Raw genomic sequence first — 26,632 nt, 5'->3', positions numbered from 1 at the left:
TCAAAATCAATGTTTTTGCAGTGCACTCCTCTCCCCCTCCCTTCCTCACACTTTCACAACGTCACCTACATTTGACCAAAGAAGTAGTGTCACCTAAGTTTGACATAGTGATTCCATAGTATTGCGCAACATGCTGGTATAGCTTTTATATACTGTCTATGCTGAGTTCACGTGAAGTTGTGATGAACATATCAAGGATCTTTGGACTTATTTCCTTCATCTGCCTTTCACGGAAGTTCGCCGACTTTACCGGGGATTTAACGCGCGGTCGCGGTGGATTCTATTCTGTTCTTTTTTTTTTTTATAATCTTATTTCCTCACGTTCGCCTGGATTCATAATGATATAACTCACCCGCGAGCAGTGTTGGGAATAACGGCGTTAGGTAACGCCGTTATTTTTTCAGTAACGGGGTAATCTAACTAATTACTTTTTCCGTCGTTACAACGCCGTTATCGTTACTGAACGTTAAATGCGGTGCGTTACTGTGAATTGATTGAATAAACTGTGTAATCCGAGCGCACCCCTGGCTCCATACTACACAAACTGCTAGTGAGGAGACCGGGTGGGTTAACAACGAGATAAGCAATTGTTATTTCTTATACTGTTTTAAGATGTGTTTTATTCAGTGTGGATGACATTATAACTGTCAGTTAGCGCCGTCACGTCAGTCAGCCGCGGAGCGCTGTTCAGTGAAGTTTCTTTTTCTTTCTCTCTCTGTTGTGTGAGCGTGCCGTGCACGTTGCCGCAGTAACCACCTATCAATCCACGGTTGAAAAGTGCTCTCCCTGAGTTCTTTTGCATCGCCCTTGTGAGTAAGTGCATGGAGTTGCCCGATCTCTATAAATTATAATTTATGCACGTTACTAAACGGCCGCGATTCGCAGGTTGCAACTGCTGTTTAGCGTGTCATCACGAGCCGAATATTGCTACTGTTATTTTCCTGGGATCTGAGCTGCTGTGCATGTTAAAGAAGGAAATAAACATAGGATAAATCCTTACTCCTCCTCTCATCGTCTCATGCATCATTGTCTGACGTTTTTGGCCTTAAGTGGTGTTTTAGCCGACACCCCTGAAGTGAATCCAGTGATATTAGCAGATCAGCACGGTACATTCAGCAGTTTCCTCTACTACTTTTGTTGAGAACAAAATACTAGGCTACTGGAAGTGCAGGATAAAAAAATACTTGAAGTGCAGGATAAACCTCTTGCTGTCTGTTGATGTGCAATAGGCTACATATTGAAGGTTATGTAGCCTACAAGTAGGCCTACCTGTCTGTTCTACTCATTTCAACTGACTTGTGAAAACTGCTCAGAAAAATCTAATTTTTTGGACATATAGCAACAATTTTTTTACAGTAGGCTAACGCAAATAGTTACTTTCCCTGGTAACGAGTTACTTCTATTATAAAGTAATTCAGTTACTAACTCAGTTACTTTTTGGAACAAGTAGTGAGTAACTATAACTAATAACTTTTTTAAAGTAACGTTCCCAACACTGCCCGCGAGCAACTTTCTCTTCAGTCTGGTAAGCTACTATGCCAATCTTTTTCTCTATTTCTCGCTTTTCTCTTTCTCTCTCTTCTTCTTTGCTGCTGCTTGACTCAATGTTGTGAAGCTGCACGCGCTAGTGTAAACAACGGCCCACGTGAGACGTGACTGTTCAGTTTAAAGTTAGAAGTCATGTTTCAGTGATAAGATGTTGTGTCTATGTGTTATTGTTTGGTTTCCAATGTTGGTGTGGCCCATACAGTGTTAGATTGAGTGCTACGTTGCTCACGAGACTCTCCACAATGACGGAGCGCATTTACCATGCAAGCTCGCCTGTAATACCGTGACGCGGTATTACAAGAAAAAACTTACGGTTGACATTCGTGGCCTTTTCATATCGCGAATGACCGTTTTGCGGTATATTGTTACATCCCTACTATAGACACAAGTGACTCTCTCTGTGCCCAGGATCTGAGAGCTTTGCTAAACCAAGATGAAGGTACTGACATTTACATGACCCCTAAACTGCTCACTGAAGCTGGGGTGGGAAGCCTCACTCCTGAAAACACCTCACTGTGTGTGTTTCGCAATGAACTTTGGAAAGTGCTACGTGATCAATATCCCACAGCCAGCGACGTGGACGCCATGGACTAATACGATACAAGTGAAAAGTGAATACACTGGATTGCCTGTGGATGATGCCAGTCTTGAGCTACCATCACAGGAGGAAGACTGATGAATCTCCTGTGCCCGCTAAAGGCCAGTTCTGCCTGCTCAAAGCCACCAGAGACAATAACATTGTAGTTGCTGCCCCATCGTCCATCCCCTAGATTTATTTTATTATTTTGGCCCTGTGTTCCCCTTTGAATTTAGTTATATTCAGCAGTGATTAGTTTATTTGAACCTTACTTAGTTATTGCCCACTGTGTTATTACAAATTAGATAACGATTAGATGCTGTAGGTTAAAATTAAATAACCCTTGATTTAAAGCACATTAGGATACTTTTAGTATTATTTGCAGACTGTTTTTGCATTTTCCCCTTCATGAAAAGAGGGTGACACATTTTTTTCTTTATGTTTTAGGGTTTAATAAATCCACAGGTTGTTTTACTTTTATTTCTTTTTACCTAAAGAGGGAGGTTATATAGGTTAAAGTTATGTAGGTTATGTAAGCTGACTGACACCCCACTGCTGGCGCGCATATCAATGACAACCTCTCCAGGAGTTACACAAATACGACACACACACGCATACACATACAGACTCACACACACTTCACACCACATGAATTACTGCTAAGCCAAGGACATGAGGAGAGGGAGGTCATGAACCTTCTTCTGATGTCTGGCAAATTAACTGTTATAATTGTCTGTCTGTGCTAATTGTTTGTCTCAAGCTTTGTGTTGACCAGGTGCAGCAGGCTGTGCCAGGAGCAACTCCTAGCAAAACTCCAGACCTACAGGTAGGAGAGTAGGTGCGGGTCAAAGTTCACATTCACAGAGAAGGTGAGCTTAAACCTAGGTGGTGAAACATGTACGCAGTAATTGAACGTACTTCTAAGTAAATTATGTAAGGCTGGAGCATTATCACACCACTTCACATATTGTGCACCTTCTTCTCCACCGGCCTCTCCTTTGAAAGAGGATAATTAACTGATTACAACCAGGTGTCGGCTCTAAAACGGATAGGTTAAAACTAATTGTCTACAAAGAAGAAAGCCGTAACCAATTTTTTTTATTAGAAATGTTATCACTGATTAAGTTCCTGACCAGTTTTCATAGGCCCCAATCTTAAAGTAAATGTATGCACCAGATGTGCTCTCAGAGCCAATGACCCCTTGATCACCTATATGGTTTTTTGAAATTGACGAATAAATCACCCTTAGTATGTGAAATTAAAAATGTTAACCCTTTGTATTTGACTTTGAATCCCTGCAGTGAAAGATTCTATGTGTTTTTGTGTTAGTCGTTTGAATATCAATGTATTGTCTAATCTTGTGTTTCCCTTTTACTTCCAGACTGAGATTAGTTACTGTTAACACCCACCAAGGAGTTGTAGCCTTTTTATGATTTTTGTAAGCAAGTTGAAACTGGATAAAATGATAAATTACGAAATGATACATTAATGCCTGGTGTGGATAATGTCATCTGTTTTCTTTTAAACCCATTCTAGGTACTGTGTCATTTAGATTGACTAATGCCACTGATCATGAAGGTGTAAAATGTTTAAATAAACTGTTCAGTGTTGTTTTCACTCTGATAAATGTATGACTGAGTCTAATGTTTCCTCTGTATCACTGATTTTCCCTTTCATTAATGTGTATGTTGATTATTACTTTTGTTGTGTAATTACAACATATTAAGGGTCTGATTTTTAGTATTTACCCAATATTAAGTAGATGATTAACAGGTGGACTGAGCTTATAGTGTTCCTCGTCCCCAACCTATATTTTTCCTAGTTAGAAATACGTTAGAAACATATTTAAAGAGGGATTTTGTTAGGATTTTAATTTCTAATTTTAATGATGCATATAATTTGCATTTACCCATTGTATAATAATTTAAACAATTTATATATGCTTCACATTTGACTGTAATAAATGTTTCACTTCAGTCTCGGTTTGGAAGGGAGGATAAAACTAACGCTGATTTTCCCATAAGATAAGCTACATTCTTTCGGCCAAGTAACTGCTCAAGGCCGGGAGAGGAAGACTCCCTGATCCCTGGTTTCGGCCAGGAGGAAGCAGGGGGACGGACTCTGAAATCTGCCTGACAACAAGATTTAACCAATCAGTAGACATTTTCATGATGTTAGAGATAATATAATGCTCAGGGGCCGTATTCACAAAACATTTTATCTTAGCACTAAGAGTACTCCTAGGGAGCACTAAAAGTTTTTAGTAAGGAGTAATTTCTTAAAACCTATTCACAAAGTTGATAAGACCAACTTTTACTAAGGAATGGGAGGGACTCCTAAGCTAAGACTAGAGGGCGGTGTTGACCCTGTTGCTATGGATGAAGTCATGTTCATACCTTCTATGCCTACAGTGATTGGCTGAGAGGGAATGAGAGCTAAGAGTGTATTTATGATAGAAACACTGTGGGAGATATCCATATCGTGTCGCTGTATTAAAGTAAAGTTTTTATATACAATTAATGACAAGTGACACTGATTTAACATGAAACCAAGATACTGCAGGGTTTCCCACACATTATTTCACAATTATTATTTTTATTTCTAACAATTAGTTGCAGGACCATCCTATTTGAATTAGCAATTGAAGCTGCTGAAACTATAGATCTTTGTTAAATATCATTCACACACCCAGTGTTTTCCACTAGTGCCTCCACTGTGCAGCTGTGCGAAAATATTAGACGGCCGAGATTCAGACCCTCCTAGGGAGGTCCGGGGGTATGCCCCCGCAATGGTTGTCTGTGATTTACTCTTAGTGACTTAGGAATCCTCTCGAGGACTCTTAGCTTTTCATAGATTTAGGAGCTACTTTTAGCGCTAAAATGCTTTGTGAATTACACTTATCGTAAAAAGTTAGGAATCCTAAAATTAGGAGTGAAACGCCCCTTATTTTTGAGAGTTACTCCTAAATTAGCACGTTAGGACCTACTCTTAGCCTTAAAATGTTTTGTGAATACAAAAGGAATGGGAGGGACTCCTAAGCTAAGACTAGAAGGTGGTGTTGACCCTGTTGCTATGGATGATGTCATGTTCATACCTTCTATGCCCACAGTGATTGGCTGAGAGGGAATGAGAGCTAAGAGTGTATTTATGATAGAAACACTGTGGGAGATATCCATATCGTGTCGCTGTATTAAAGTAAAGTTTTTATATACAATTAATGACAAGTGACACTGATTTAACATGAAACCAAGATACTGCAGGGTTTCCCACACATTATTTCACAATTAGCCTACAATAGCGCCACATAGGTCTATTCATTTTAAATTTTACAATTATTTGAATCGGAAAAAATATCCTCATTGAAGAGCTGCACGCCATGCACTCTCACTGTATTTCTCTCAATGGCGGACTATGCAGCAATAGCCAGACAACGACAAACCGGGAAATTCACCATTTAGAAACAACAGCCCGAAATCATAAAGTGCATGCGGAAGGAAAAAGGCGAGACGCGCAACTATACAGTAGCGGACCTCTGGAACGGAGGAGATGCTGCGAAGCGCCATATAGGCCTCTAGTAGGAAATTAAACCCAAACGTGACACCAACAGTAACTTTCAGTGCATCGTAAACCCAAAGCAACTGCAGGAAAAGGAACTTAATAAATATTTTATTATATACATTTAATACATAGGCTATAAATGTGTCTATACTTTCTAAATATAGCTTTACTACGATCCTTAACCCCTTACAGCTATCCAAAACACCATCAAATGACTGTCTGTGATTTACTCTTAGTGACTTAGGAGTCCTCTTGAGGACTCCTAGCTTTTCATAGATTTAGGAGCTAGTTTTAGCGCTAAAATGCTTTGTGAATTACACTTATTTAAAAAAGTTAGGAGTCCTAAAATTAGGAGTGAAACGCCCCTTATTTTTGAGAGTTACTCCTAAATCAGCACGTTAGGACCTACTCTTAGCCTTAAAATGTTTTGTGAATACGGCCCCTGATGTACAGTATCTCACATAAGTGAGTACACCCCTCACATTTCTTCAAATATTTCATTATATCTTTCCATGGGACAACACTGAAGAAATGACACTTTGATATAATGTAAAGTAGTCAGTGTACAGCTTGTATAACAGTGTAAATTTACTGTCGCCTCAAAATAACTCGACACACAGCCATTAATGTCTAAACTGAAGGCAACAAAAGTGAGTACACCCCTAAGAAAAATTTTCCAAATTGGGCCCAAAGTGTCAATATTTTGTGTGGCCACCATTATTTTCCAGCACTACCTAAACCCTCTTGGGCATGGAGTTCACCAGAGCTTCACAGGTTCCCACTGGAATCCTCTTCCACCCATTCATGACGACATCACAGAGCTGGTCGATATTAGAGACCTTGCGCTCCTCCATCTCCCGTTTTAAGAAGCCCCAAAGATGCTCAATAGGGTTTATGGCTGGAGACATGCTGGGCTGTCCATCACCTTTACCCTCAGCTTCTTTAGCAAGCCACTGGTCATCTTGGAGGTGTGTTTGGGGTCGTTATCATGTTGCCATACTGCCCTGCGGCCCAGTTTAAGACGGTTGAGTGCACGTTTTCAGCGTCACACCAAGAGGTTGGTTTTGGAAAATAGACGTATGAGTGCTGCCAGCATTGCTGCAGGGCTTGAAGTGGTGGGGGGTCAGCCTGTCAGTACTCAGACCATACGCCACACTCTGCATCATACTGGTCTGCATGGCTGTTGTCCCAGAAGGAAGCCTATTCTAAAGATGATGCAAAAGAAACCCCACAAACAGTTTGCTGAAGACAAGCACACTACGGACATGGATCACTGCAACCATGTCCTGTGGTCTGATGAGACCAAGATAAACTTATTTGGTTCAGATGGTGTCAAGTATGTGTGGTGGCAACCAGGTGAGGAGTACAAAGACAAGTGTATCTTGCCTATAGTCAAGCATGGTAGTTGGAGTGTCATGGTCTGGGGCTGCATGAGTGCTGCCAGCACTGGGGATCTACAGTTCATTAAATGCTAACATGTACTGTGACATACTTGAGCAGAACATGATCCCCTCCCTTCATAAACTGGGCCGCAGGGTGGTATTGCAACATGATAACGACCCCAAACACACCTCCAAGATGACCACTGCCTTGCTAAAGAAGCTGAGGGTAAAGGTTATGGCCTGGCCAAGCATGTCCCCAGACCTAAACCCTATTGAGCATCTTTGGGGCTTCTTAAAACAGGAGATGGAGGAGCGCAAGGTCTCCAATATCCACCAGCTCCGTGATGTCGTCATGAATGAGGGGAAGAGAGTTCCGGTGGCAACCTGTGAAGCTCTGGTGAACTCCATGCCCAAGAGGGTTAAGGCAGTGCTGGAAAATAATGGTGGCCACCCAAAATATTGACACTTTGGGCCCAATTTGGACATTTTAACTCAGGGGTGTACTCACTTTTGTAACCGACAGTTTAGACATTAATGTCTGTATGTCGAGTTATTTTGAGGGGACAGTAAATTTACACTGTTATATAAGCTGTACACTGACTACTTTATATTGTATCAAAGTGTCATTTATTCAGTGTTGTCCCATGAAAAGATATAATGAAATATTTGAAGAAATGTGAGGGGTGTACTCACTTTTGTGATATACTGTAGAGAGAGAACACACTTCTTCTTGCTTTTTCTCCTGTCAACCTGCCTTGTCAATTTACTTAAATAAATACTGAGGCCGAGATCCCGAATTTTACACCTTTCTCCATGGTTATTATTTCCTTCATAAATAAGGCTAAAAGAACACGTATATTTTTATTTCTAACAATTAGTTGCAGGACCATCCTATTTGAATTAGCAATTGAAAATGTAAGTATATAGTAAAACAAGAGCTCCTTTTTCTAGAATGGCTATGAGCTGGACATGGGCTAGAAAGTGCATTTTGAAAACTACACTGTGTTCCAAATTATTATGCAAATTGAAATTAAGTGTCATAAACATTACATTTTTTTGTATTTAATTTAAACTCATAGATGGTATCGTGTCTCAGGGCGCTGTGGATCATTATATGAGGTTGGGAGGCAGTTCACATCAAAACAGCAGCTATGGGAGGCTATTCTGGCATCCTGCAAAGATATTCAAGCAGAAACTCTCCAAGAACTCACAAGTTAAATGGATGCAAGAATTGTGAAGGTGATATCAAATAAGGGGTCCTATGTTAACATGTAACTTGGCCTGTTAAGATGTTTTTGATTGAAATAGCTTTTGATTTCACTAAATATGACCTCCTAATGCTGCAAATTCAACAAATGACCATTTTTAGTTGTTTACAACCTATAAAATGTTTTGAAACTCTGTTGTGCATAATAAGTTGGAACAGTGCATTTGGAGTTTTTTATTTTTGAACAAAAATACTTTTATTATTGGGAGGTTTGTTCAATAAAATTCGAATTATACTCTAACGGTTGATGACTTGAAAATTATACTGACTGTGATGTGCATCGACTATTTAGGAAAATCTGGGAAAATCTAATTTGCCTTATAATTTGGAACGCAGTGTAGAGATCAGGGGCCGTATTCACAAAACATTTTATCTTAGCGCTAAGAGTACTCCTAAGGAGCACTAAAAGTTCTTAGTAAGGAGTAATTTCTTAAAACCTATTCACAAAGCTGATAAGACCAACTTTTACTAAGGAATGGGAGGGACTCCTAAGCTAAGACTAGAGGGCGTGGTTGACCCTGTTGCTATGGATGACGTCATGTTCATACCTTCTATGTCCACAGTGATTGGCTGAGAGGGAATGAGTCCCTAAGAGTGAATTTATGATAGAAACACTGTGGGAGATATCCATATTGTGTCGCTGTATTAAAGTAAAGAGTTTTTAAATACAATTAATGACAAGTAACACTTATTTAACATGAAACCAAGATACTCCTCATATACCTCATTGAAGAGCTGCACGCCATGCACTCTCACTGTATTTCTCTCAACGGCGACTATGCAGCAATAGTCAGACAGCGACAAACCAGGAAATTCACAATTTAGAAACAACAGCCGGCGAAATCGTAAAGTGCATGCGGAAGGGAAAATGCGAGACGTGCAACTATACAGTAGCGGACCTCTGGAACGGAGGAGATGCTGGGAAGCGCCACATATTCTAGTAGGAAATTAAATCCAAACGTGACACCAACAGTAACTTTCAGTGCATCATAAACCCAAAGCAACTGCAGGAAAAGGAACTTAATAAATATTTTTTTACATAAATATAATATATATAAATGTGTCTATACTTTCTAAATATAGCTTTACTAAGATCATTAAACTCTTACAGCTATTAAATGTACCTTTTATAAAGCTCACTAGCATTACATCTCTCCAAAACACCATCAAATGGTTGTCTGTGATTTACTCTTAGTGACTTAGGAATCCTCTCGAGGACTCTTAGCTTTTCATAGATTTAGGAGCTACTTTTAGCGCTAAAATGCTTTGTGAATTACACTTATCGTAAAAAGTTAGGAATCCTAAAATTAGGAGTGAAACGCCCCTTATTTTTGAGAGTTACTCCTAAATTAGCACGTTAGGACCTACTCTTAGCCTTAAAATGTTTTGTGAATACAAAAGGAATGGGAGGGACTCCTAAGCTAAGACTAGAAGGTGGTGTTGACCCTGTTGCTATGGATGATGTCATGTTCATACCTTCTATGCCCACAGTGATTGGCTGAGAGGGAATGAGAGCTAAGAGTGTATTTATGATAGAAACACTGTGGGAGATATCCATATCGTGTCGCTGTATTAAAGTAAAGTTTTTATATACAATTAATGACAAGTGACACTGATTTAACATGAAACCAAGATACTGCAGGGTTTCCCACACATTATTTCACAATTAGCCTACAATAGCGCCACATAGGTCTATTCATTTTAAATTTTACAATTATTTGAATCGGAAAAAATATCCTCATTGAAGAGCTGCACGCCATGCACTCTCACTGTATTTCTCTCAATGGCGGACTATGCAGCAATAGCCAGACAACGACAAACCGGGAAATTCACCATTTAGAAACAACAGCCCGAAATCATAAAGTGCATGCGGAAGGAAAAAGGCGAGACGCGCAACTATACAGTAGCGGACCTCTGGAACGGAGGAGATGCTGCGAAGCGCCATATAGGCCTCTAGTAGGAAATTAAACCCAAACGTGACACCAACAGTAACTTTCAGTGCATCGTAAACCCAAAGCAACTGCAGGAAAAGGAACTTAATAAATATTTTATTATATACATTTAATACATAGGCTATAAATGTGTCTATACTTTCTAAATATAGCTTTACTACGATCCTTAACCCCTTACAGCTATCCAAAACACCATCAAATGACTGTCTGTGATTTACTCTTAGTGACTTAGGAGTCCTCTTGAGGACTCCTAGCTTTTCATAGATTTAGGAGCTAGTTTTAGCGCTAAAATGCTTTGTGAATTACACTTATTTAAAAAAGTTAGGAGTCCTAAAATTAGGAGTGAAACGCCCCTTATTTTTGAGAGTTACTCCTAAATCAGCACGTTAGGACCTACTCTTAGCCTTAAAATGTTTTGTGAATACGGCCCCTGATGTAGAGAGAGAACACACTTCTTCTTGCTTTTTCTCCTGTCAACCTGCCTTGTCAATTTACTTAAATAAATACTGAGGCCGAGATCCCGAATTTTACACCTTTCTCCATGGTTATTATTTCCTTCATAAATAAGGCTAAAAGAACACGTATATTTTTATTTCTAACAATTAGTTGCAGGACCATCCTATTTGAATTAGCAATTGAAGCTGCTGAAACTATAGATCTTTGTTAAATATCATTCACACACCCAGTGTTTTCCACTAGTGCCTCCACTGTGCAGCTGTGCGAAAATATTAGACGGCCGAGATTCAGACCCTCCTAGGGAGGTCCGGGGGTATGCCCCCCGCAAGATTTGTTTAACCTTTTTAAAGTGAAATGCATGAATGAAAACTGTTTGATCTGGCCAATCAAACCGTTTTGACACCCCTTCACTAGTGGGTTAACTAAGAAATGCAAAAAAATAAAAAATAAATAAATAAAAATTCAAAGGGCCATCTTACATTATATTTTTAAAATCGGCCGCGGGCCAATAAAAAGCGGTCCGCGGGCCGTAGTTTGGACACCCCTGCTCTAATTGTACATTATTTCTTCATAAAGAAGTCTCTCCTCTCACCACGGTCCCTGCTATGAGATGCACACCCCGGCCTCTGCGGTCTGAAGAGCAAGATTTACCCTCAAGACTAACTGAGATTACTCCTACATAAAGTACAATATTCAATAAATACCACCGTATTCAGCGTTTTACTTCATCAGAACCCCTTCATCCTTATGATGATGCCGGTTTCTGTGTAGTATAAAACCTTTTATATTTGCTTCAGAAAATCTTCCTTTTTTTTCTTTTTACGGAAGATATCATTCACAAGTTATTGCTATTCAGTTGTATGCAACTTAGTTTTGTAAACCAGCCTTACTAAAAATAGAACAGATATACTATTTTCAGAATTTAAACAATCTTGTTTAACCTGGGAAGGTATTAAAGCATATTCTCTCCTTACAGAGAGGTTAGTTGTATGAGGTTGTGTGTTTTAAATCAGTAATATGCCGTTGTGTGGAATCGAATTGTACTTACCTCCCCGAGGACGGAACCATCTCTTTGAAGAAAAAACCTATACCTAAAGTCCTTCTGTTCCAGTTATAAACTAATTCACAACTGAGGCTTTACAACATTTAAGGGATTTTATTTACAAAATACAAGAGTGTATAGGTATATTACATAAAATGGACAAGAAAGGAAAAGAAAAGAGGTTGTGTGCCTGCATTCTCCTCAATTGGAGTTATTTCTATTTCCATTATATATGTGGACTTGGTCACTTTCCTACATTTTTGTAAAGCTTGAAATAAAATGAGGTTTTGCATGCCCGTCATAGTTATCTTAAGCTTTACTCCGTCCCAAAATTTGTTATTAAGCTCGAGAAAGAAAAGGGTGTGAGCATGCCCGCCAGACTTCCTTCCGCCTATCCCTGATCTAAATTCCCTGAAAACTCTAAAAATGGTGAGGACTTAGTTTATATTGAGAACACCAATAGTCCGCTACTTCCATTCATCATTCTAACGAGATTTCCTATTCTTATTTTTCCCCCTCTAGTCGTTTACCGTTTGACCAAGTCATCTGTATCAAGCGTTTTAAAGAAGTGTTTTAAAAGACTTTGCCTCTAAGTCCTTCGAAGTCCATTCGATATTCGTATTTTGGACTCACAAAGTTTTCTAAGTTTTTCTTCTGCCTCCATGGTTGAAGGGACAGATAGAGTCTGCTGGAACAGAGTGTGACAAACTATAGGGTATATAGTTATGCCCTGTTCAGCTCCAAACAGGCTTTTATATAGTGAACTGAGAACCAATGAGATTTGGGAGAGGGAGGAGTGAAAAAGGAACAGCTGCACGGGGGACCCCGGTAGCCTCCTCCCTCTACTCCTTCCTACTGTATGGCCATATAAGGTCCTTCCCCCTACTCCTTTCAATGGCCCTATGGTCCTCCCCCTTCCTCTGGTCAACTTTAACCTGATGAGCCTTCCCATTCTATTCTGTTTCATTAAACATTTCCTACTTTTACTTATGACAAAAAGAAATACAAATGTCACAAGATATGCACAAGTAAAAAGTTATATCATGTTCAAGTATCACAACAGTATACACAATACACTGGAGATATATACTGCTGCTTGTACCACTACTGCTTACAGTCAGACAGGTAGCAGCCTGAAGCTATTAAAAAAATACTCTTTACATTTTCCAACACACCAGTCAGTTTCACCATTTGTTTTTCACACAGGGACCTTCATTGCAGGTCTAATGTGAGTTCACAAAAACGAGCCGCAGGCGACAACAAACAGTCATTGTTGCCAAAGACTCCACAGCTGAAACGGTTAGCCTAAAGCTAACGGTTAAGCTTGCGGACGCTAACGCTAACTACTAAACCCCGCAACATTCTCTCATTTCAGTCAGTGTTGGTTATTATAGGAGGGATACGATAAAGGACATCACAGATATTCAACTAACAATGGGCCATAATTATTTAAAACATATGACTACTTACATTTCGGACAGATGGTGTCTTAGTCTTCCTGCACACAATCTCCTCCACAGTCCAGTAAAACGGCTTTAATCACACTTTTAGATTGCCAACATTTGCTACACAGCGTAGGCTAGTGTAGACGGAAAGATAAAAGAGTAAAGAGTTCATCAGACAGTACAATCAAAAGTTCTTAAGTTTGCAATGTCCAAAAAATGTAAAAACACACAGTCCCACGACGATCTTAACTTTAAAAAGAGTATCCTCAGGCCTTTTGAGCCCCTTCTTCAATCACAGAGTATGTAGATGAGTCAGTATTTGAGTGTCTGCTCAATATGCAAGATGGCAGCCCTTGTCACCAGGCTTACACACTTTGATATCTTCTTCAATCTTACCATATAGGACATCTTTCCCAGTCCCCAAAACTTCTGATCTTAGAATAGTACACCTGCCCCTGGCCCACATCATAGAACACTTGTCATGTTTGTTGTGAGAGCAGGAAGATGGGCAGATGCAGAAAGGCCCACTGCATGACAAGAATGACGCCACAGCAGTTGATGGCCCCAACCGACTGTTAGGAGTGCCATGGAACACAGCACTCAGCAAGCAAATTATTCTTCCCCTCCAGGAGATATGGTGTAGTTCACCCAGATGGAACAGGAGATGGTCAGGTTGGAGGTGTCACAGCTTGAGACGTAGCTATCAAGTCACGCCTGTCTGTCAGAAGTCTAGTAGGCCCAGAAGCCTCCCAACTTCTTCTGCAGACTAAAAGTCTACAAATGGTTGTGATATAATAGGCTACTCAATGTTAAGAGGAAAATGCAATTCACCAACTAAGGCTGCTGATAAAGTTTGTATTTAGGATTTTTTAAGAAAGGATCCTATTGATTCGTATTGGAATATAGAGAGCCTAATGCTTAGTGAAGAGGCACTACAGCAGTGGTATTCACTATTTTTTTCAGGAGAGCCGCACTGACAGGACAAAGTCAGCAGGAGAGCCATTTTTGCCGCAAAGTATCAAAAGCTATAAATCCAGTCATACATAAGCATGCCTGCTTATTAATATGTAATTCTTGAACCAGTGTTTCCCACAGTATTTTGTGAAACTGAGGGAACCCAGTCCTTAGGGGGGTCCGGGGGCATGCTCCCCCGGAAGAAAATTTGGTACCTTTTAACCCAGAATGCATCACAGAATGCATCAATCTGGTGCACTTTTGGAGGAAAATTAAGAGTTGTGTGACTGTGTACTATTATCTGGAATAATTTGGAGACACTGGGTCACATAACATCAAAGCTATTGAAGAATAAATTATTATCCTACTTTTTATTCAAATATTTGTTAAAACAAATTTATGAATGACATATTATCAATCAAAATGGGTGTGTTCATATAATACCCCCCTGGAATAATTTTTTTTTTACCTTTCAAAAGGTAAATTCATCAATCTGGTGCACTATGAGAGGAAAATTAAGAGGCTAATTCAACTGTGTCCTATGTGAGCTGTTTAGCAGCCTATTATTTTTCAGGAATAATTCAGAGACATTGGGAACCCTGCCTGAACAAAGTGAACATACAATATGCAGTTTAGCCAAAACACTTCATTTTCCTCGTTTGTGGAGTTTTTCATCTGTCCACCTGGTGCCCAACTGGTTCTGAATAGACATCTATCAATGTACCAGTAACGAGCATGAAATGTTGAAATCGCATCCAAGCTAGCATTGTTGCGGTACCGTGCGTGTGGTTGCCAGGTTGTTAAGTGTTCTCCAATTTAAATGTCCAACTTAGCGATATGAAACGAGATCTATTTTTTTGCAAATGATTTAATATATTCCATGTTCGTGAGCATGCCTGTGATAGACGGTATGCATAACATATTTTTATTGACCGTGAGTTATTTTTTTCCCCCACAGCCCAATCTATCCAAGAGCACATTCACCCTTGTAATGCATGAAAACCGCAAATCTGGCAACCCCGCTGTCAGTCAGCGTACGGCTGAGCAAGTTTAAATATATTATTTTCTAGTCTGTATTTCCACCTTGTAATGCCGTTGTTGACTTATTCTTTTATTACTTATTTGTAAGAGAGCAGCCACTTAGTTTAACAGGTTTGATGTTATAGATCTGCTTGTTTTTAATGGTTTTATGAAATATCTGTATTAACTGCATGATCATATCACAGTATTTTTTTATTGCCATGCGAGCCGCACATAGAAGCTTGGCGAGCCGCGCTATGAGTAACGCTGCACTACAGCCATCTGTCATAAGGAGAGTGAGAATGTCTCACCATCGAAAACTAAAAGGAAAGTAGCAAATCAAACTTAAGTAATCCATCAATAAAATAAAGATAAAAATAAAGATATAAACTGGTGTTATGCTCGTATGCTATATTCATAGGGTACTCACATAATATCAGGTAGCAAAACTAAATTCTTTCCATAATAGAGAAGAATAGAAATGAGCAAATCACTCACAATTTCAGTAGTAAATAAAATGAAGATAAAAACAAAAGTAACCGTGAAACTAATATCACTGGTATAAGGCTTTTATCATTTATTTCTTCATCTAATTAAAAATTAAAATAAAAACATCTATGTAAAAGGCACTTTGACAAGCCCTCAGATTTTATTTCAAAAGAGCTGAAAGATGCAGAAGATCTCAGGTTTCTGGGTGTCTATTCCAGACATGCAATGAAATGAAAACTAAAAGCTGATGTCATGTTTTAGCCACTAAGAATGACTTATTCTCAAAGGCCCACAACTTTTTAATTAAAGCAAATCACCCCAAGTGAATAGGGATTTTTCCCTGTCTTTTAAACCAAAACTCCAGATGGTGGATGAAGCCAGAGTCAGAACTGTATTTCATGTTTACCACATATTAATCTTCAAAGATTTTACACCACAGATTACGGACACAATTTCCTTGTATTTAATAAATCTAAAAATATGTAGCCTAAGCCTACGTCTTAGAAATGCACCGTTGGCATGTTTTCAGGAGGAAAATGTATCATAAATCAGACTAACAATATATAAACAAATGCTTGTGTAAAACCTTCAAAATAGGGCAATGAATGACACCGGGAAGTCTAGTAGACGCCAGTGGTCTAGAAACCGAGACATTTTATTCAGACTCAGAGTATTGAAAAAACTTGATCAGAGAAAACTGTCGTCAAAAAAATAATAAAAATAACGACGTGAATTCTACTGGTAATCACCGATTGTATCTACAATAATTTATTGAATTAGGACCTATACCCCTCAACACCGCTGTCTAACATATAAACTATGCTATGGCATAACAAACATTTTCATCCACACGCTAAATTATAACGTGATACATTCATTACGAGCCACTGTGGCTGTAGCCACAGCACTCTCTCCCCTCTGTCTCCCCCTCTCATGCGCTTTAAGGCCAGGACACACCAGCCCGATAATCGCCGTCGTCAAAAAAAAAGACGAATCTGTTTGGTGTGTGCCGTGACGTCGGCCGACGTAGAGGTCGTCGGGCTTGTTTTGAGCCTGTCGGCCGCCGATTGAACATGTTCAATCGGCGGCCGACCGTCTTTCATTTGGAGCAATTTGATTGGTGGAGGGCTAGCGAATCAGTGAAGCCCGGAAGTGAGGCGGGTAGCACAAACAGCTAACAACAGCTAGCCATCGTTTTAATGTGTTTGTTCGTTTCGTTTTGAGAGTACTCACATGCATCAACCCTTGTTGACTGCTCGACACCATGCTCGACACTCTCTGCTAAAAATTGTGCTCTTATGGTCCATAAATATAAATACGTATTTCTATCTATGTTTATGCTCTAGAGAGATGTCCAATCATTTCCGGCTTTCGTATTTTTTCGGGCCACAATACAGATTAGCGCCGCCTGCTGTTGTGGAGACATACGTCCCGCGAGTGTACGGAAAATAAACAGTCGTCTCGGTGTGTTCTTTGGCCGCGACGGGAAGATTGGAGCTTCCTGAAACGGCCGACTCCATTTTTTGCGTAGTCGGAACATGTCGGACTGGTGTGTCCTGGCCTTAACAGACTTTGGCTGTATCCCATTACAGAGACCGCCTCCTTGGTAGGACGCGGTCTTGCGGTCTATGAAGGCTATAGCCCATGAAGGCCGATTCGAAGGCCGAACCAGGGCCGAACGAGCGTTGTTAAACGGGACGGTCTCCGCAGGTCTCCGTTTACGAGCATTTCCGGTTTGCGTAACAAACCGTTACCTTGCGTGACGACTCGCCGCTCCTGTGCTGCCTAGCAACCCTGATAGCTGCCAACGGAAACAGCCTTGTCAACAAAGGAAAAAAAGAAAAAGAAGTTGCCTACCAGACGAAAAGAAAAAAAAGTACAAGAAAACAAGAAAGGAAGATACAAGTTAAGAAGATGGAGCAACACGTTGCTGTTTTGTTATTTTTTATTTTATTGTATGCCAATCTCTGAAAAAAACGCAATGAATCATGGGATATGTTGGGCTGCGAAGGATACATCTGATGCAGCCTTCAACAGTGAAACGAAGGCTGTATTTCTCGGCCACATATGAGGAGCCTTGCAAGGAGCCTTGCAAATGGAACAACCTTTGCGCGCCGCTATGACGCAATCGGTCTTCAAATGCAGCCTTCATAGACCGCAACCCCTGAATCGAGATACAGCCTGTGTCTCTCCGCCGAGATCGATTGGAATAATTTACATGTCTTTAACACTTCTCCCCTTCAAAAGACAATCATCTAATGTCCGTATCCACATAAATCAGTCTTTATTTTGTGTTAGTTTGGAATATTTTTGGTGTTTTTTACCATTTTATTTTGTGATTCTCAAACACCAGCCAAACAGGTTGCGCTCACTGCACCAAATCACTCCTCACACTTTCACTATTTGTTACTAACCAAAAGCAAATGTCCATATTTTGATCCGATAAGATTATACTTCAGACACAGAGCTTTCTAACAGTACCATGGTTATTAAGATTCAGATAGCGGTCGCGCTGCTGTATGTTACGTTAAAATGCTCACTTTTGGCAAACCTTGGAGCAAAACTCAGACGCAAGGAAAAAAATAAAAATAAAATATATAGTAAAATAAACATTTAAAACGCTTATTTTGGGTCCCTTCTTTCACATTAATATGAAAGAATACATGCCGTGGAAGCCAGAATAGACACAAATCTCAAAATTGACCCGTGCTAAACAATAACCCCCTACGTTTTTTCCTGTCGTATCTTGAATTAAACAAAAGGGAAAGGTTGGACTGGCAAAAATAAAGATTAACAGGTGCTCCGGCCAACCTCACGGACCGGAGACTCTAAACTGCCTATACGTTTTCTAAACTCCAACCAAAGCCGCGAAAACAAGGTTACCAGTCTCATCCTTTCTAAAAAACATAACATTAAAGCTGAAGCCATTTTATTTAGGATTCCAGTTTTCACGCTCAGATGGAAAAACAAAAAAGTAGCTGAGTAAAAAAAATGCTTCTACGATAGAGAATACTGTGATTAAATAAAAACAGAAAAACAGAAAAAAGGAACGATCTAGACTATAAGAAAGTAAAGGCAAAATATAAAAAGTTAAAGTATTAAGTTCAAAGAGCACAAGCACAACCTGTGTCTGTCTTCAGAGGTTAGCTCAGAGTGTGTAGAAGGAAGGAAAGATAGACGCCGTAAACAAGGGCCACTTCTTTTAGGGCTACAATATGGTTTCCTGTATTTCCTCTAAGGTGTGAATTCCCAGGCACGGTCTGTGGGAACCTGAAAAAGTTTTCTACCCACGGTCTACTTCTACTCTTCACACTCTGAGATCAAAACAAATGTACAAATGTATTAAACATCTAAATGAAATAAAAATAAGAAATCGGTCCCCGGGGCAGACAATATTCCACACGGCATTGTGTAATGTATATTGATCTAAAAAGGGTTCAACACTGAATCAAGAAAGAATGAGAGAAGGTCTCCACTTTATTTAATTTCTCAAAGGAGTATTCTCAGTCGTATCTTTAACCCATCAACCAAAGCACAGTGTTGACTCTTTTAACTCTTGTGTTGTATGTGCATTTCAGAATGAGAACAAAGTTCTCTTTTAAAATGAACGACATCTTATATGTGTCCAGTAAGTTCTACAAAGTTTGTGCACCAGGGAGTAACTTATCAAGGCCATTTTAATGGTTACTTTGGTGTGTGCATTTTCTTACTCTGATGTAAAATCAAAGTTACCAATAGACTATCCTGCCTGACTGCTTTAACAATCATTTTTAGAACATCTATTTCTCTCATTAAAAACCCAAACCATAAAACCTTAAACCTATATAAAATAGATTACTTCACCTAAGTAGGCTAAATGACAAAGATTGTTTGTGAATATTTTGCGAGTAGTTCTACTGCGCTAATTTCAAACTTTTTCTATACTGCTGACTCGCTGTGAAAACTTCAGAGCCGTCTCGGGTCTCTGCTCTTTACTCTGAAAAACCATTTGCCATTTTCTACGAATGTTTAATGAAAATAAATGACTGGAAGACTCCCACTAACGTTCATGAGGTTTTTAGTGTGAGCGCAGCTAGAAGTAGTGTAAATGGAAAGCTTTGTCTATTTTTACCATTTTTAGATCCACTAAAACAGAAGACATGCTGCTATTAGTGCGCTTCATGTGAAGAACTTTATTCCTGTTTTTATCTGCTTCAAAATAAAAGCCTACTCACGTTTGCTATTAATCATGCTTTTTAATGTGAAGGCGCAAAGGAAATGTTCCGTTTGCACAAGCGCTAACTTTACTGCAGTAACGTAGAGCGCACAATCTAAAGTGAAGAGCCGTGCCTCTCCCGTTTACAAAGTGTAAGAGTTTGTTTAAATGTTAAAAACCCATCGATCACACATTTATCACCATCTAAATCAGCTGATGGACTCAACAACTTACTCGTATAAGACTATTTTACCCCATATTTGTCGAAAGTTGATTTTGAGCCCTCTGAGCATCGGTGCGATATGTGTCTCATCAAAAGCAACCTTTGGCATAATGCGCAAGTGGACTTGTATAACTTTGCACCTAATTACGTTTTCAAAGCAAAATGCCATTAAAACTTTCTCACTGTAGTCTAGAATTTGCTTTTTTCTTACTATTCAGAATATTTACCCTGGTGAAATAACTGTTAACTCTGCTCCCCCTTTTTGTGGCTTTCTGGGTGCTGCACTCACAGCCTGGTTTCACGCCAAGACGTGAAATAGACGCGCCGGTAGACTGCATGTATCTCAATGCGATACACGAGAAAAAAGGAAGAATTACCCTCTCACAGAGGTGGGCAGAGTAGCCAAAACATGTACTCAAGTAAAAGTAAGTTACTTTAAGATTATAATTACTCAAGTAGAATTAAAAGTACTCATAAAAATTATTACTCAAGTAAAAGTAAAAAAGTATGCAGTGAAAAGACTACTCAAGTACTCAAGAGTACAAGTAGGCCTACTGAATTACTCTGGATTTATTTTTGAAATATACAGAGCAACACAAACGGTACAGAATAGACACAAACATAATATAAAACAGCAATGTTCAAATAAAGATATGTTAAATAACATAATTTTAAATAAAACAATAAATAAGGTATTTAAAAATCAAATGAATAACCCTTGAACTCAAACAATAATAAATTAATTATCTGCCAAATTAAATACATCACCCTTCAAATACAATTATAATAAATTAGGCTTGTCCAAAATTATATTAATTAAAACCAATACACTTATAACACTGTTGCAGTTGTTTTGCTCATACACATTTTAAAACAGATTCCTACAATATGTCACTGGCCCTGAGAAAATTATCTAGGTTGGGTTTAGCCCCAAAAATATAAAACACACAAAATTAAACTTCATTACACATCAACACCTGCTGGCACACTCACTTAACGTATGAAACTACAGAGTGGCTGAACAAAGAGACCACTCTCAGACTCTCACACAGCCAGACTGGGGCATGTGAAGTGAGTAGGCTACAGGGAGAACAGGACATGTGTCAAAGAAGAACAGTTTCTCTGTAATTGCGAGTGTGTGGGAGTCTGTGTCACTGTGATTGTGTGATTGTTATTTTGTAAGTTAGTGTGATTGAGAGCTTGCGAGTGTGTGAGTTTGTATTTGAGGCCAGGGGTGTGGCTATTGCTCCTCGGAATCAGCGGTTTATTCCATTTTCTCGACTCACCCAGATAGTCGGTAAAATATGCGTTTAACCTACATGGCACGGACACAACATCGGTGCGGAACCGCAGCCTTTAAAAAAGTCTGCGGACATTGTTGAGCCCATGGTTGAGCCCATAGACAGAGCCCTATGACAACATGACAACACTTGTCATGTGACTGAAGTGGCTGCATTTGATTGGCAAGCTTTTGTAATGTGGTTTTTATTGGTTGAAATAGTCACGTGATAGAGATGTTGGCTGAAGACGTCCCCGGGGAGAGAAATCATGAGAGAAATAGCTCTCGCATGTAATAAATAAAATATATAAAAAAATAAGGTAACGACCGTCACGTAGCCAAATGGAACGGCGTAAAAGTACCGTTCTTTCTTCAAATATTTACTCAAGTAAAAGTAAAAGTATGTTGCAATAAAACTACTCCTAAAATTACAATTTATTCAAAAAGTTACTCAAGTATTTGTAACGGAGTAAATGTAGCGCGTTACGACCCACCTCTGCCCTCTCATCCACTTTAGCTTGTTCATTAATGCTACAGTTGAATGAAATTATAATGTGAAAGTCCCTATTAGACAATAACGTATTATATCATAATGGTTTCCAAAGGCTGTAGGTCCTATTAGTTTAAAGCGGCAACGAGTAACATTTAAATATCTTTTAAACAGCCTCATGTTTCCTCTCATAATCATAAATTACCTTTAACAGCAAACGAGACCATCAGTGCAAAGAAAGACGTTTTTATATAGTTTTTATTACTGCATTTGATCTGGTCGTACACCCAGTCCGATTTTCGGTTCACGCGTGCATGCTCTATGGTCACATATCCGTATTGGTCGCAGATTTCAGTGTGGCGCAGGAACGTGATTTGAGAAGCCTATCACTCCAGGTGAGGGAAGGGGATAGGGAGACCAGATCCCAATTCACCAGATGTGGGATAAAGACTACGTTTGTGCGGGACAATGCGGGACAAAGTGCCGTTTTTTTAGCAAAAAAACTCGTGTCACCACTGGTAATGCCAGAGACACGGCTTTCTATATTAAAAAAACACTATCTTTAGATCAGCGCGCAGCAGTTAAGTTAGCTACTGTTAAACAAATAGAGCATTAAGGCTTCGGCTTCACATTAAAAACATTTCACTGGCTTCACATTAGCATTTCACTTGACAAACGTGAGTTGGCTTTTATTTTGAAGTAACAGGAAGACAAACGTTGAAGCACTGCAGGCAGCACCTTCACAGAGCCACTGAGCCCAGCAGCCCGATACACACACACACACACACACAGACCAATACACACACAGACAAACGGAGACTGCTGTCTCCTCACAGCTATCGGATAAATGCCAGATTATAAAACACGCATTTAAAAAGGGGGGCTCACTTTCAATAACAATGCTTCTAACTTCTAGGGTGACCAGATCGCATTTCCATTACTTTTCACACGTCCCGCAAATTGAGACGTTGTCCCGCGGGAGCCTTGTTTGAGACAGTTATTTGTCGTCATAATGACTAACGGGGCTGAACCATCAAAGAAAAAAAAGAAAATGCAATGTAGAAAAGCTAAAAGGGAGAGTGATAGGCGGGCGGGAGGGCGTTGCCAAGCAACCTATACACAATTTCACGGAGTGAACCTAGACTGCAGTGTTTACTCCTAAATTAATGAGCGGTAGCCTACTAAAACAAAGTTTACTTTGCCTCACCAGCATCATCAGATGACCATTATTCATCTGAAATAGTCATTATTTACAACAACATAAACACATTACCTCATCGTGATCCATACTAACTGCCGTCTCTCGTTCATTCGCTTTGTGTGGGGACACATACTCGTTCAGCTCCGTGAGAGGTGACAATGGATCAACTCATTGCAATCAGGTGTAGTTGATGCTGTGTCACTAACCACTCTCACCGAGCCGAAAAGAGTCCGGTGCCCTCACACTTTCAACACACGGACACGGCACGCACTATATTGCTTCCTGATTATTTGAATCTTGCACCCCCTGCACGAGCTTCACGACAGCTGGCGTCGTAAAAATACTACCGCTTTTGTTCAAAGGTGTCGCCAACGTGCCGACTTACTCGTTGTAGCTTTAACATGTAAAACTATGTCTACCATTAAAATAGTTAGAAACTTTAAAATCTACTATTGTTTCGTGTAAGAAAAAAGTATATTTAAAGCCTTGTAATAGCACAAGATTTAACATAAGACATCTATGCCTATTCTGAAAGAGGTTTCTCTCTCCTCTTGTGGAAGCCGTAGGCTCTCTCTCTCTGTTTGCCTCTTCAGACTACAGAGTTAAACCGCATCCATCCTTAATTGTTTAGTAAGCTACAATCTAGCCACTAACCCAACAAAAACAAATGACGGGTGAGTAAAAGTGAAACACTTTTTACTATATGTGGTGGTAAAAGCCGTTTAATTCCTTCCTTGGATCCCTGAGTCGTACACTAATTTGATCAGATTAGCTGGACTTTCACCTAGTTCTGGAAATCGCCTTTTTCGATTCCAGTAAGAAAGGGGAATTATTATATATATATATCTTATTAAATATATCCTAACGCCTGGCTTAATTATTACAAACTAATAATTACAAGTATGGTACCACCTAGACCTAGTTACGCAGAAACAATTAAAATATCCACTAAATCCCTTACTGTCCGCTTATGAGTATTACCCCAACAGAGAGCGCTTTTTTACTCAACCTATAACATCTTTCCTAAACAGTTTTAATCTCCCCATTTTAAACAGACGATTCCTACTTTACATAAGAAAGCCGGCTGAGTTTTTAGAGGAAGACTAAATAGCCTTCTGTCCAGTGTATTGGTTACTAGATTTAAGTAAAGCAGAAAAAACAAAAAACTTAATCTCCAATAGTGCCGGTTCGTGCGTTATATTTTTATTAAAGGAAATTGAACGCAAATTGGAGACACGTCGTATTTTTATTCCTTCTGGCAGACATCAATTATTTCCTCAGCTTGAATTTCGCTGGTTGAAAAAGACTCTCTCCCTCACGGGAGTTTTAGGTCCTTGTATTTTAAGCTCGTCTTCCAAAGTTATTCCTATTTCTGATAAAACTTCTATTTATTCAGTTATACGAAACTAACAATGTTACACGAGCCCCGCGGATGGGCGCCATGAAGCGATCTCGACTTCCAAAGTCTGATCTTCAATGAAAAGCTAGTATCTAAGTTTATTAGTTATGTCCTATTAAACTAGGGCTGTGTCAAAAAATCGAAATATCGATATATCGCGATACTTAGTTTCCCGATATCAGTATCGATTTTTATATCAAAATATCGATTTTTTTTTTTTAAGATTTTTATTTTTTTTTGCTTTTCAAGGCTTTATTGACAGTGCAGAGATACAGATATGAAATGGGGCAGAGAGGGAATAGAATGCAGCAGGGTTTTTCCTGCATTCAAAAAATGTTGGCGCCCGCCAAAGGAATTTTAGCACCCCCCAAAGGAAAATCCTCAGCGCCAAAGTGTTTTTTTTTATATATAGATAAATAAATAAAAATCTACTTAAAACGGCTTCAAATATGTTTCCATTTCCGCGCCATTCCAGTCATATTACTTGCAATCTCAGTTGTAAAAAAAAAAATCAGGTCGGGGATAATCGTTATTAAACTATCATTGTTCCGCTCGCCGGGGCATGCAGGCTTATAAATGCAGCAAACCCTTTCAGCCGTGAGCTCCGCTCGGCCCCTCCCTCACCTGATAGTTTCGCCAACGGCTAGTCCAGAGAGTACGAGGGAGATGTTGCGCATTGCCGGGTGTTTTGAAAAACTTCTAGATGACAAGAATAAAGGTAAAACTAATTGTGTTGTCTGAAAACACTTCAGACTCACAACAAACTAAAATAATGTGCAAGATTTGTCACGCGCGGACACGCGAGTAACATGACATACGCGACCGAGAGACAGAGAGAGAGAAAAAGAAAAGTGATATAGGCCTACGACCTGATCTGCACCTTTAAACATCCCGACCAATTTGTTTATTCACTTTAAGTCGAGTCATAGTGGTCTATGACCAAGCAATCAATGAATAAAAACACAGGAAGTTTAAAGCTCCTTAACTCCTGCCACCACAACTGTCAACACTACAATGCAACTGCCTATCCAGCCAGCTCCATGACATAAATAAATCATGCCCTTACATTCAATGCTAGCAAAAGACGTGCCCTATCAACACCATTTACAACTGGTTATTTTTATTTTTACATATTTTTATTAAATTATTAAAAATATGTTTCACTTATTTAGCCTATGTCTATTCTCCCTGTTTTCAGTTCAATTAGGCCTTTGTTTAAAGTCCAAAGTCATGGTGTTTTTAGAAAAAAAACCTTGTTAAAAGTAAAATAAATGCATAATGTTCTTAAATCAATGATTAACTGTCTTTAATAATAGTGATAACACAATGTGATTACTCAAAATAATCATGATTATGATTTTTTCATAATCGAGCAGCCCTAACTTCTTCCATGGTTTAGATCAATTAGAAACAATTAAAGTATTAAACAGCCTAGTCATTATTAGTATTTTGACTTCATATCTACAGGTTGTTTATTGTGATTTCATAAGCGTCAGTGAGCTCCATGGTAACGCAGTGATTGACAGGCTGACTGAAATGCTCTTGAGCTGGACAGAAACTCCCCTCTCCCAACCCAACACCCCTCTTAAAATACACAAACCGTTTGCCTTTACTGTCGCGACCCCAAAAAAAGTCGGTCGCGTACTGACCCCCCAAAGGCCCATTCTGAGCCAGGAAAAACCCTGTGCAGAGAACAATCACGGGTGAAATTCAAACCCATGTCTGCTGTCAGGCCTGAGCCTCTAGGATACTGACTATTGAAGTTAGATCAGTTTTGTTTATAAAAATACTTAAGATTCACTGTGTCACAAATGCACACTGATGTGTTTTCATTTTCATTGTGTCCTGTACAGTTAGTACAAGAGTGAATTGGATTTGTTATTTTGATGTTATGGCAGCTGCAGCAGTGTTTGATCATTTGCCAAAACAAAAAAAAAGGAAGAAAAATAGTAAAGGAAGTTGTGAATGAAATAGTTTTGACTTCATTTGTCTGTACAATTATCACTATATTGTGCTGTTATGTTTGACAAGGCAACTTGTTAATGGAATATCACAATATATCGTGATATATCAAGATACGCAATACATCGTGATATATCGTATCGTGACCAGTGTATCGTGATACGTATCGTATCGCGAAGTCCTTGACGATACC

Source organism: Ammodytes marinus (genome assembly GCF_949987685.1).
Source record: "Ammodytes marinus genome assembly, chromosome: 16".
Lineage (NCBI taxonomy): Eukaryota > Metazoa > Chordata > Actinopteri > Uranoscopiformes > Ammodytidae > Ammodytes > Ammodytes marinus.
Note: the sequence above shows the minus strand (reverse complement) of the source record.